Source organism: Eupeodes corollae, chromosome 3 (assembly GCF_945859685.1).
Source record: "Eupeodes corollae chromosome 3, idEupCoro1.1, whole genome shotgun sequence".
In the NCBI taxonomy this organism is placed as follows: Eukaryota; Metazoa; Arthropoda; class Insecta; order Diptera; family Syrphidae; genus Eupeodes; species Eupeodes corollae.
Genome location: NC_079149.1, coordinates 80,471,542 through 80,485,371, shown reverse-complemented (window position 1 = coordinate 80,485,371; position 13,830 = coordinate 80,471,542).

Genomic DNA, 13,830 nt, shown 5'->3' with positions numbered 1-13,830 from the left:
AAAATTAAACAAAACAGTTGTCTTTAGATCACCTTTTGTTGTCATAGAGAACGAATTATCTAGGTCCCCGACTGGCGTCCCTTTTGACAGGAACACTCAGGTGATTTAAGGGAAACATATCGGCTACATAGGAAAGATCCTCTGTTACGGAGCCACTCTTAGTTAATTTGATTTTTTGAATTTCTAATTTTTTAGGTATCCAAATGGCTAACCCGAGCATTTAAAGATAAATTAGAAGTCGTTCGAATATCCGCAAATCAGAGGTGGTTAGAATGCCTGCAAATAACTTTACAAGGTTTGATCACTGTCATACATTTTGCTTTGTCCATGTCCTTGAATCGAAATGATAGTGAAGATAGTGTTATTTGCATGAAGAAATAAATCTTCTATCGCATTTGGTGCATGCCAGTCACATTCACGTTTAACTTCTAGGGTGTGCTTCTACTGTTAGATTTGATTTTGTAATAATACAAAAATATTGACTATATTTTTGAACAAAAATAAGCTTCAAATGAAAACAAAAATGTTGGTGAAGAGATTGATTTTTGTAAAACTGAATTTAAAAAAATGGGAATCTAATAAGAAAATAAGACAGTTTATTCCAGTCTTAGGGTTAGAAGCTTTAACATTATTTAACTTTTTTTTTAAAGTAAAAAGTAACATTCAAAAATGTTAACAAAATTGTTTAGTTGTCGAAAAACGGGGAAGAATGGATGTTTTACAAACAGCAAAATAGCCAGACAAATTAAGCTGATACAATGGGCAATAACTACATTGGTCGACAAAATTATATACATTTTCAGGAGCATAAACAAAACAATCCTTTTTAAAGCATTAAGATGTCGAATTGCACTATGCCGAATAAAATGTTTCCTTTAAAAATGTTAAAAACGGCAAGAGTACGATAACTTAGGAGACAAGATATTTTAACGGAATTTTTTGGAACAGTTAAAAATAAGCATTTTTTACTATGGTAGGGGAGTATATCGCCCCCTTTGAGGCGGGAGGGGCAATTTAAAAAAATTATTACTTAAAATGAACAAAAAAATAGTTAAAAAATAACGGTAATTCTTACAATTAAGTTTTATAAGTTGTTTTAAAGCCAACATTCTGTTCTATTAGCCACTTTTTAAATAAAGTCAAAACTATGCATAGTTTTTGAAACAAGTAGTTTTAAACTCAAAATTTGAGTACAACAAAGTTTAAAAAAATTTCAACTTTAATATTTCATAACCATTTGTTTATAAATATGTATTTTTTTTAATAATTTGTTGCCTTTATTAATTATTAAACAAAAACTGAAAACTATATGATTTTATGTCTTAGTTTTTGAGAAAATTGAAAATAACCATACAAAGTCTTTTGCATTTTGCATATTCGATTTTAAGTAATTTTCAATTTTCTCGAGAACTAGTAGACATAAAATTATCTAGTTTTCAGTTTTTGATCAAAAACTAATAAGAGCAATGAATAATAAAAAAAATTGTAAATTAATAAGGTTTTGAAAAATTACACTTTAAACCTTATCTTTAACTTTTTTTTTAAACAAATTTTGAGTTTAAAACATTTTTTTTCCAAAACTATGCATAGTTTTGGCTTGATTTAAAAACAAGTTAATAGACAAAAGTGTTGGCTTTAAAAAAAGGTATAATGCTTAATTGTAAGTATTACCGTTATTTTTTAATTATTTTGTATCCATTTAATGTACATATTTTTTTAAATTACCCTTACCGCCTAAACGGAGTGAGATAGACTCCCCTTCCTCAGAAAGTTGTTTATTTATTGTAAACTTTGAATTCATTTTCATCATTAAAAAAACATTTTCAACATTATTTTTGCATTTTTTAATATAACCCATTTCAAAATTTATATAATAGAATTGTTTACGCAGCACATTCGTTACAAGAACAAAACTTACTTTCAAACCGTTTTGTATTTTTCTGTTGAAAAACGTCTTTGGATAAATGGTTAAGATTTTTTTTTCATATTTTTGTAAGACAATCGAATATCATGTGAAATAATATAAATACTTCAACTGAGTATTAAAGAAAAAAATTATAGATAAGGTAAACCATCAGGGATTTTATTGAAAACGCTACTTCATAAATTTAAATAGCCTCAAAAAGACTTTTTTTCGAATTTTAAGCCTGACTTGATACATATCAAATTAAAGCCATCAAGAGTCATTGAAGAAGTGCAATTTTATTGCCAGTAAGAAAAACTTATCGACCAGCGTTATTTATAAAACATTAAATCGAGATAAAATCGATAAATATTATCGAATTCTGCTTTGCGTTGTGCCTGCATGCGTGGTTCTAAAGCTTTTGAACGGTAAGAGATTTAAAAAATCAAATGATGGCCGCTCATGTTTTGCCAAAGAACAAATAAAATGTTTGGGAAAAAATATCGTTTTCTTTTCACACCCACGAAGTTATGTACATACAGAGCTTTAAAAACTTACACAAGAACATAGACGCTTGTTTTGTCTTGTGACATGAGTTGTATTTATAAGATATTTTAATTCATTGAAGTTTATTATATTCGACAGTAAAAAAATCACTTCTTCTAACATAAATCAATAAACTTTGCAGAAATTACGAGTAAGTAATTCCGTAATTACCTCTTCTAATATTTTCGATTTAACATTAATTCGAAATTTGTACTTACTTGATGTTTTGTATGCTTTTGTTTGCAAAATTGCTTAATATGTGTACTTATTTCAGACCATTTCTGTTGTAAAGGGTGTCCCAAAATTACGCAAGATTTGAATTAAATAGAAAACGCCGTTTTTAGTCTTCTGATAGTTATATTTTTATTGACTCGTAAAGTACATAGGATAGGGTTATGTATGGAATAACACATCGGCAAATGGCCTTCATGGCTTTGCATGCACATGTGCACTCTTTTGTTGAAATTTTCCATGACCATTCTGCATAAATGTGGCTGAATTTCGTTGATGCAGCGTTGAATCTCCTCCTTTAATGCACGGGTGGTTGTGGGCTTGTTGACATAGACTTGTGATTTCAAATAAAGCCATAAAAAGAAGTCTAATGGTTTTAAATCACACGATCTGGGAGGCCAATTTTGATCACCGAAACGAGAGAGTACACGACCTGGAAATGTCTCATGCAGTAATTGAATTGTTTCACGGGCTGTATGACATGTGGCGGCGTCTTGTTGAAACCACATATTGGACACATCAATATGATCCAATTTTGGCAGAAAGAAGTGTGTAATCATGTCGCGATATCGAGCACCAGTAACAGTTACTGCTTGACCAGCATCATTTTCAAAAAAATATGGCCCAATTATGCCTCCAGCCCAAAATTCACACCATGCAGTCACGCGTTGTGGATGCATTTGTTTTTCGACAATCACATGTCGGTTCTCCGAAGCCCAAATGCGGCAATTTTGGCGATTGACAAGGCCATCAAGTTGAAAATGTGCTTCATCGCTTAGGATGATTTTGCTCGAAAAATCAGGGTCCATTTGTTGATGTTCAATAATCCATTCAACGAACTCTCTTCTCTATCCATGGTCATTAGGCTTCAATTGTTGTGTTAATTGAATTTTGTAAGCATGAATACACAGATCTTTGGTGAGTATACGCTGTAGAGAGGTTCTTGAAATTTGCAATTCTTGTAAACGACGTCGAATTGAGGTTCCTGGATTGTCAGCAACACTCTCACGCACTGCTTCGACATTCACATTTGAACGGCTTGTTTTTGGACGACCAGTGTGTTTGGCGTCTCCAACGGATCCAGTCTCCATGAATTTTTAATTAATCTCTTCACAGTTAACGAAGTTAAAACACTATTCCGACCATATTTTGTATGAAATTTTCGAAATGCAGCCACCAAGCTTTCACTATTTTTGAAATATTCTTTAATAATGAAGAGACGTTGTTCTATCGTGTAACGCTCCATTTTTAATAACCCTATACTGTTAGCTGTCAAATTGCTTTTTTTTCAGGGTTGGCAACACTTCACTGCACAAATGGCGGCAAATTTAAAACTTGCGTTAATTTTGGGACACCCTTTATATGTATTCTTATTTAAAGTGTGCAAATACACTGTACTGTTTTAAATTTAAAATGTATGTATAGACCAATCAAAATTAGTACATTTCACATTTAAAAACAAAATATCGACTTGTTTTTAATACAATATGATATCTTACTGGTTGAAATTTGTTAAAAAACTTATAGTGATTTTTAGAAACTGTTGGTAATATTCATAAAGTCTTTAAATGTATCTAAAATTTTAAAGAAAAGCTTAAGTCCTTATTATTTGTCAAAAAACGTTAACTCTTTAACTGCCGCAGAAAAAGTCTACGTATTTCAAACCTTATTTTGATAAAAAAAAATCTATAATTTAAGAAGGATTTCAATATTGCAGAAAGAATAAACTTATTGGTACATTGGTACATTGATACAAAATTAATATTTTCAAGATGGTGAACTTTTCTTTTTATTGGATTTGCATTTTAATTTTAAAGCTTTAGTAAAAAATTAAATTATGTAACGAAGAATCAAAGTTCTAGGAAATGTTGCAACAATGATTTTGATATTATTTCTTACCTACTTAACTGTATTTTTTGGTCCACGCCTATTTAAGAATTGACACGAGAACAATAACTTTGGCACCAAGAAAAAATAACGATGTTCCTTTCTTACAGATTCTCATGTTTACGTTAGTGTCCAATTTTATTTGTAATTATTTAACATAACCAAGGTATTCAACACGATTATAGGATAAGATAAATGGTTTGCGGTTGAGACTTAAGAAAGGACAAGTCACTTTTAAACTCGAGAAAACAATGCATTACCGTGGGAAAAATTACTTTCCGGGCAATCTGATCGCTTTCACTCCTTAATTAACAAAGATTTGAATAATATTTGGATAAAATTGGTATTACGGGAAAACAACATCAACCGAGTGGGTCTACCCGAACGGACACACGCCGCCGCCGTTGTTGGACGCATGGAAATTACAAAGAAATTCTGCAAATATTTTATTTGTAATTCTTCTTCCTTTAATACTTAATACGCTATAGAGTTGCTTAATTATTGGGAATTATCAGAGGTGCCTTCTCATGAGATTAGAGGTTGATGTTCCAGTTCTGTCAATGAGAAATCATGACGCACCAAAGATATGTAATGGTACACGGCTAAAGATTACTCACCTAGGCCGAAATATTATAAATGCTGTAATCATGACTGGAATAGCAAAAAGAAAAAATGTTTTAATTCCCCGCATTCCGATAACTCCAACCGATTTGTCGTTTCAGTTTAAAAGAGTGCAGTTTCCTCTGAAAGCAGTATTTGCGATAACAGTAAATAAAGGTCATAGCCAACGCTGAAAGTTGCAGGTGTAAATTTGGAAACAAACTGTTTTTCCCATGGATAATTATATGTAGCGTGCTCACGAGTCTCAAACCCACAAAATCTTTACGTTCTGCCCAAGGAAGGAAAAACAAAAAACGTCGTTTAAAAAAATGTATTGCAGTAAAGTATGTTTTTCTTAAAATGTATTAAACTAACCTATGACAATCACACTTAGTATGGCCTCATCCCATCTCGGTACAATTCAAACATACGAGTATGTATGTACGTTCAAAATAGGACAGCTTAGGTTTTTTCATACTACTATCTAATGCGGACAAAGTCTTGGGTAAAAGCTAGTATAAATATAAAATACAAAAATAAATTTGTATATGATTTCAAAAAGCTGTTGCAACTTGCAAAAATGATATTGGTTTGGTTTTAAGGCTAAATTATAAGATTGTAATAATTTGTACCTTCAATATAAAAAAAATCTTATTTTCTTTGGAAGAAGGGTATTGGAAATAACTTGTACAATAATTAGAGTTTTGGTTCAACTTATTTAGGAATGAAATTTTAAAAGAAAAAAATGTTCGAATAGTTTAATTAATTTAAGTTTATTTACCAAAAAGCTTAAAGTAAAAAAAATGCCCGTTTGTCTTGCTTGTGTACATGGGACTTAGCTCCTCGTTAATGAGACATCTTGCATGACATCTGATCCAAATATGTTTACTTTGAATTCATAACTTCATATGATTTTTTTTTTTTAAATTTGGTGTAAACCTATGGCATTAATGTACCATCTTCTTTATACATTTTAACTGTTGGACAATGAAGAATACATCTGCACAATGAGCCTAAGCATTTCAGTAGTTAGTGCTGTTTTGTTTTGTTTACCCATTTTTCGTATTGAAGATACATATATATTGAAATAAATTTAGAATATTGAAATACAATCACTCAATTAGGTTTTTAAGATTTAAGAATGTAATTGTACATAAATAAAAAAAAATTAATAAAAATCTATAGGTTTGCCTTTTCAGAAAATTTGAACTTTCGATTTATGACCAAAAAATTTGTATTGGGACTACTGTTATTTTTAGTTTTAAAAAAACGCCTGACGCAAATGGGCTAAAAACCTTGATTTATAAATTTGAAGTCAATCGACCTAATGCTTTGGAAAGGCCAGGAAAGACAGACGGATAGAATAGTGGAACCCACTTTCTTCGAAACTGTACAATTCTCAGTTTTAAAAAAGTATTTTTAAAGTAAACAATTAAACTTGTCAAAAAAATCGTTTTCTATATCTTGCTTGTATTTCTCTGAAGAAAAACAAATCAATGTTTTCGAAAAGTTAGTACAACCAAGCATGTTCATACGTATATTAACTTGATATGAAAATAATCTCTTAACATTAATAAAATACACTTTTACTGACCAATTTTTTTCTGTTTCTGTTGGTATTTGGATAATTTTGTTGTAATTTTTGAATTACATAAGTGTTCCTACCACATATCAAAGTTATTTTGATTTTTACACACTTTGTTGGCCAGCCTAAGTACTTGACATTTAAAGTGTATACATAGTTTAGGAAAAACAAAACTTAAATGTTATTTTTTTAGTTGGTAATTATATTTCCTTGACTGTATATGAACTTGATGAACCTCTTGTTTAACATAAGAATTTATTGTAATCGGTCCGATGTTTCGAATTAAAAAATGTTCACATTTCTCGACGTGTCAAGGTCCCTAGAATCTTAATAATTTTTTTTATTGAGATGTCTATGCAAACGTGTGTATATACTTACATACGTTCGGGAGGTTTTTTTCGTATTCCATATCTCAAAAAGAAAAAAATTGTGCTATACAGGTTGAGAGGGTGGTTTTTACTATTTTATTATATAATGTGAAGTGATACCAAACTAATATAATTAAAAAAAATCAATTAACGTTTTTTTTTTTGTAAATCAAACAAAATCAATTAACGGTTTTTTCATAAATCAAACAAAGTGAAAAAAATGATTGTCACCTCAAATATTTTACGACAAAATAATGAGAATGACGTTTTTGACATTTGGCAAAATTTTGAGAAAAATCGAATTGACGGTTTTTTTACAAAAAAAAAATAAAAACCTAAAAAAAACTTCAATATCGTTTTGAAAATTAATTATATTTGCTTCAAATTAATTTCATTTTATAAAAACATAGTTTTCAACATTCAGTAAAATTTAAATTAGAAACCAAACAAAACATTACTTGTTACCAAACAAAATAAACTTGTCAAAAATTACTTTTCGACTCAAATATCTTTTCAAAAATTAAGAACACTGGATTCAAACTAATTTAATTTTATAGAAAACTTACTGGCCCGACAAACGTTGTTTTGTCATATAAATAATTTCTAGAGAATATTTTGCTAGAAATAAATAACTTACTGTAAGTGTGTAAGTGGGATAGGTAAAAAGCACTATAAACGGTGACAAAGTATTAAAACAACATATCACCAAACTTTTTTTTAATTTATAAAAAATAATTCTTTAAAATTAATTATGACAATACTACAAAAAAACAATATCAACCCTTAATGCAACAGAGTGTACAATCAAAATTACCGGGGATCCAACCCTAAGTTGTAAATTATGCGGTGGCATGCCTGGTAAATCCAATGGGCTCAAAAATTCAGTTGGATAATTTACAGCTTCGGTAGCATCACAACTGTATCAATAGATTTGTATGACACCAATTCTCCTGGCAAGAAACGTTGTATCTTGAGATTTAATTCGTTGACATCCACATTTGTTTCTGTTAAAATTGCTCTTTCTGACAGACACTTATGATTTGCATAATGTCTGTGTACATCGGGAAATATCTAGTCAATGAGAGCATCTTCTGTATCAATAATCGTGCAGAAATCGATCGGTAATTTTATGCATGCAGTTTCATCTGTGGTAACTTTTCCGTCACCTATATCTAACAGTTGTTTTGAGAATGTTTCAGCGGATGGATCTTGAAGCATTTGAACACGCATATTTACTTTCAATTGTAGTTTTTCGCCACATTGGCGATGATTTTAAGCACGCTTTGATCTCATCAGCCTACGTTGAACGCAGAATAACGGGAACTGTTTGTCTGAAATCACCTGAAAGGAGTAACAGAGTGCTGCTAAATAGTCGGTCGTTGTTTTTTATACCTTTCAATGTCCTGTTCAACTCCTCAAGCGAATGTTAGTGTGCCATAGTGCATTCATTGAAATTAATAATTTAACATTGTTTCATCACGGTGGCCATGGATGATTGTTTTTTTTATATTGCACCCCGCTTCTGGGTTATTTTGAATATTTAGTGTCAGTTTAAATACTGAATGAGCTGTTCTGCCTCCATACAATAAAGTTGTTGCAATCCCGGAACATGTAACAGCCAACACGGTACCAGTATTTGATCGTATTTAAGCTAAATTTAAAGAAATATGGAATGTTTTGCCAGTTACACCTGGTGCAACCAAAAGAAAGAATCCACTTTGTCCTGCCGAGGCATGACGTGATCATAACTGGTTCTTTGTTCTTCATTCATTAGTGGGACATTGCAAGCAAAAATCACTGTTCTACAATATGTATTGTAGTTCACGATTCAATTCAGTGTCAATTAAATCAGATACGTTTCGATTTGGTAAATTCATACCGAAATGACTGAGTGGTAAGTTGGTAAAAATTGATATTTGGTTCTCGATATCTCGTGAATAAATGGAGCTATTGACTTCAAACTGATTTCATTGTATGTTTTTTAGAAATATGTCTGTGCGTGCGTGTGTACGTACGTCCGTACGTTCGCGACGTTTTTTTCGTCCTCCATAGCTCAAGAACCAAGAGAGATATCGACTTCAAATAAATTTTGCTACACAGATAATAAAGCAGAAAGATGCAGAAAGGGCTCTCAAGAAAATTGCGTGGGTGGTTTTTTTTACCATAGCAGTTTGAAAAAAAGGTGAACATTTTGGTTAACCCTAAAAATCTTACGAACCAAAAACGCTGGAGACTTGAATTAAATTTTATATAATATATTGTAACGTGATATCAAAGAAGTATATTTTTTGAAAAAAATCCATCTAACGGTTTTTTTTTTATGAATCAAAAAACTGAAAAAAAAATTTGTCACCTCCAAAATTTGACGACTAAAATATGATTTCATCTCCAAAACAATTTTGTGCAACAAAGAATAATGTTTTTGACATCTGATAAAATTTTGAGAAAAATCGAATTGATAGCTTTTAAGAAATAAAAATCTAAAAAAAAACATTACTCAAAGTTGGTAAAAATTGAATATCGATTCAAATATCTTTCCAAAAACTTGAAATGTCGGCATCAAACTTATTTTATCTTATAAAAAATATTGTTTTCAACATTCTGAAAAATGTTGAGAAAAATCGAATCAACAGTTTTTTTTACAAAAAAATTAAAAACCGAAAAAAAATTAACAAAAGTTGGTAAAAAAAGATTTTCGATTCAAATATCTTTTCAAAAATTTGAGATAAAAGCTTCTTACTTATTTTTACTCAAAAAAAATATGGGCCAAATTTTGAGAAAAATCGAATTGACAGTTTTTTTTTACAAAAAATAAAAACCTAAAAAAAATGTGTAATAGTTGGTAAAAATTGATTTTCGACTCAAATATCTTTTCAAAAATTGTAGATATTGGCTTTAAAGTACTTTTATCTTTTAAAAAATATTGTTGTTAACATTCAGTAAAATTTTGAAAAAAATGGAATTGACAGTTTTTATACAAAAAATTAAAAACTTAAAAAAAAATTAACAAAAGTTGGTAATAATTGATTTTCGACTCAAATATGTTTTCAAAACTTTGAAATATTGGCTTCAAACTTATTTTATTTCACAGAAAATTTTGAAAAAAATCGAACTGACAGTTTTTTTGCAAAAAATAAAACTCTAAAAAAACATTACTTAAACTTGCTAAAAATTTAATTTCGACTCAAATAGCTTTTCAAAAATTAAAAATATTGGCTTCAAACTTATTTTATTTCACAGAAAATATTGTATTCGATATTCAGTAATTTCCAAAAATCAAACAGACCGTTTTTTCATGAAAAATAAAATCTAGACAAACTTTTAAGCAAGACAAATCGACAGACGGGATTTGAAGTTATCAGTGTGGGTCGCATCCAAGCCTCTTTTTAGTTATATTTTGAGAAAAATTCAACGAACAACTTTCTTGAACAAAACAAAAAAAAAACTACAAAAACAAAGATATTGACTTAAAATTATGTTTATCACACAAAATATTTTAAAACAGAGTGAAGTTAGAAACACCTGGATACTTAATGGATGTCGTTTAAAAATATCGAAAGAATACAAGTATTTGAGAGTTTTACGAGATCCAACACTGGATTATAGCAAACACCTTGTAGAAAACGCAAAAACTTCACAAAGCTCAATTAATGTTACTTGCAAGCAAGGGCGGATCTAGACTTTTCATCATGGGGGGGGGTCACACACTTATTGTTCTCTAATGTTTTGTAAAGGATGCTAACAAAATTTAATAATTGCTAAAATGACAACTTTAGTTATTAAATTATTTAAAACACTATTGTCCTCAAGTTATGGTCTAACTATTAAGTTTGAACAGTTGTCTAAATATGTCATATTTAAGAGCTAAAATACAATAGCTTAGAGGGTTTTTGGTGCATTTCGCTCAGAAATGTAGGAAATTGTTTTGAAACCTTGCTTTTTTCCAAAAAAAAAACACACTTTTCTTGTTTTCATTTTTATTAATGCGAAAAACGCTGCAAAAATTTAAAAATCCAGAAAATGAAAGAGGATCTGAATGTAAAAATGTCGGTCTTTTTTTGACGTAGTTTTTTCAAACTCAATTTCCTCGTATTTGGATCATATAAGGCGTCAACAAATCTTAAAAATTGTAAAGACAAAAAGTATGTAAGAACATAATTGATCTAAAAAATTAAATTAAAACAAAGTAAGGTAAGTAAACAAATAAGTTCGGAAGAAAAGTTTAGTAGTACTCACAAATTACACGTTTCGAAGTTTTTATATCAATAGATATGAAACATTTATTATGTTCTTCACTTAGCCATTAGTTTAACAAAAGTGTTAATTGATTTTTTGGGACATTTGTATTATTGAAATTCATGTTTGAATCTCAGTTCTAGAGCATCCAAAGCAAATTCACTTCAAAAGTAGATTTTTTTTAATTTATTAAGATCTTTTGTATTCAACAGAAAACCAATTTTGAAAGAAATGAAATGCACGACTGGGTCGCAAGAACTTGATAATTTCTTCCAAAAAGTCTCTTTAAAAATATTGCCTGTATTTTAAGATTTAAAAATGTACCTCCAAATAAGTTCTTCTCAAAAATTTAAATGCCATTTTATATGTCAAAAAATCTAGATAAACCTATTTTTTTTGAAAATCATTTTAAATTTTGTCTTAAAAATATTGAACATTTAACATTTAAATTTTCTGAGATATCGAGTTTTGTAAATAAAAGTAGTATTGTATTAAAAAAAAATACATTTTTGATCATAAAAAATCATCATCAATTTGATCATTGGCAAGAGCTTGCACAGAAAGAGAAGAATTTTGAAATTGTTCCATTAGTTCTTGAGAAAACTTAAAAACAAAATAAAAATTTTTTTGAGTGGTTCCCTTCTGGAGCAATACGAAAATATGTTTTTCTTGTAGAAAGAAGCCACATTAAGAACAGACAATTTTGAAAAAGTTTTAGAAAATTCACTTGTTTGAACCAAACAATTTGTGTGGGGACTGCTGTTATTTTTTGTATTAATAAAGTGATAGAAACTCCCTACATACCTCAAAATCTTAATTTCAATCAGAACAATTGTTTGGACTGTAGGGGCCAGGAAAGACAGGCAGGCAGACGGATGGAATCGAGGTACCCACTTTTTTCGAATTCTCTACCGTCGTAATGTCATATTTTATTCAATGATAACGATTTATATAATAAATATAAAAACAATAATAAAATTGAAGGCTAGTTTAAGGAATTCAAAGGCAACTTAATATAAAATTGATGATCTCTTATTCAAGGTTTCTTCTTAAGAACCTGAATATTTGCTCTTTTTCTTAGAAACAATTTTTATGAAAATAATTTAAGCATGACTAAAGTTTTTCAAGTTCTAAATTGAGTGAAAATCAAAATTTGAGTTTCTTTGACAGCAAACCACTTTTTGGTGAATGTCGTTAAATTACTAATAAATCTTTACTTATACAACTTAGCTGTATAAGCTTTTTGGCTCATACGACCCCCCTCGATTGTCAATTGGTCAAAAGTTGATGAATTTGTGCTGTGTTTTTGGAATAGGGCTGAATATCCGATTCATATCATGTTCCTGGTCCAATCTTCAGTCAAAAGTTTTAGCAACAAAGTTTAGGGAAGTAAAATACAAATGTTGTTTTCATATACAAGAAATAAATAATTCAAAATATATTGCAGTCGTTGAAATCTTTGCTTTGTAAAACAGCAAGAATATGGGGTATGCAAAAATACGAGGAAATTGAAAAGTTTCAAAGAAATTTCTCAAAGAAAATATTCAATATTTCCTTAACAGCACCAAATTATTCTATTTATTTAGAAACAGGTCTGTCAAAACTTTTTACTTTAAGTCTAAAGTTATAGGCTGCTTATTAAATTAAAGTGGTCTACGGGAAACTCGGTTATGTAAGATAATGATGCTCTACGAAATTCTGAATAAGGACTGGTGGATGAGGACATGGGAAAACATTACTACTTCCTTTGGAGAAGTTGTGCTGATCAATATCAACAATATTTTTCAGATGAAAACGAAGTGCTACGAAATCCTCCAAAAACTTGAAGAATCTAACCGAAATCAGATGATTGAAAATGCCCGTCAATCGAAGAGCAGATTACTCTATAGCCAGCTTAATTATAACTTGTGTGACAAGAACTGTTTCCAAGATTCCTTCTCCTATAGAGACATTTCCCTAATTTTTAAATTAACATGCGAACTTCTACATTTAAATGAAAAACCATCAATGAAAACTTTAACCAATTTTGCAATTTATGTAACTTGAAAGCTAAAGAAGATTGCTTTCATTTCATAAGCTGTATAAGCTTTTTGGCTCATACGACCCCCCTCGATTGTCAATTGGTCAAAAGTTGATGAATTTGTGCTGTGTTTTTGGAATAGGGCTGAATATCCGATTCATATCATGTTCCTGGTCCAATCTTCAGTCAAAAGTTTTAGCAACAAAGTTTAAGGAAGTAAAATACAAATGTTGTTTTCATATACAAGAAATAAATAATTCAAAATATATTGCAGTCGTTGAAATCTTTGCTTTGTAAAACAGCAAGAATATGGGGTATGCAAAAATACGAGGAAATTGAAAAGTTTCAAAGAAATTTCTCAAAGAAAATATTCAATATTTCCTTAACAGCACCAAATTATTCTATTTATTTAGAAACAGGTCTGTCAAAACTTTTTACTTTAAGTCTAAAGTTA